Source organism: Sorex fumeus, unplaced genomic scaffold (assembly GCF_029834395.1).
Source record: "Sorex fumeus unplaced genomic scaffold, SorFum_2.1 ptg000115l, whole genome shotgun sequence".
Taxonomy (NCBI): Eukaryota; Metazoa; Chordata; class Mammalia; order Eulipotyphla; family Soricidae; genus Sorex; species Sorex fumeus.
The window spans coordinates 8,698,194-8,698,893 of NW_026606172.1; the positions used below are offsets into that span (position 1 = coordinate 8,698,194).

Here is a 700-nt window from a genome sequence, read left to right on the forward strand (position 1 = left end):
TACAAATGGGGACGGGGATGAAAACAACATTGATGCAGTCTTAAATATGAGTGGGGAAAAGACTTAACATTTTATTAGTATTAACATTCTATCCATTTTTATAACTGAGATTGAAAATTATAAAAATTATTTGGTTATTTTGCTTTTTAATTTATACCCTTATCTATATGAATTACATAACTATGATTATAGATATGTGCACACATATGTGTCTCTTTATAACATGTTCATATTTTTGCGCCTTTTAAATAAATTATGTATTTAATTAAAACTAATGACAGTGCTTGCTTCGGCAGCACATATAGTAAAATTGGAGCAATACAGAGAAGATAAGTATGGCCCCTGCGCAAGAATGACATGCAAATTCGTGAAGCATTCCACATTTTTAAAGAAACAATGGATAGGACAATCAAGAAAATCCAGGAAGAAATGAGAGGAGATATTGAAAATGTCACAAATAAAAGATTCGGTAGATGAAATAAAAAAATCAGTCTGTGCCTTCAACAGTAGAATGTCCACAGTTGAAGACAGAATCAGTGAGCTGGAAGATCAGCTGCACCAAGCCAACAGGTGAAAACAAACAACGGCAAGAAAATTCAAAATGGCTCTAGAGCAAATCAGAGTCCTATAAGACGATACCAAGAGAACAACATTAGAATCATTGGAGTACCAGAGGGTCATGGAAACAATCCCAATGAAA

The 700-nt window shown here is 33.4% G+C and overlaps 1 non-coding gene across 1 annotated transcript; it reads left to right on the forward strand.

Moving 5' to 3' along the window:
- Positions 1-280: 280 nt before the first annotated feature.
- Positions 281-387, forward strand: LOC130043211 (U6 spliceosomal RNA). Its single transcript, XR_008795337.1, has one exon. It is a non-coding gene; the product is annotated as a U6 spliceosomal RNA (small nuclear RNA).
- The last annotated feature ends 313 nt before the right edge of the window (positions 388-700 follow it).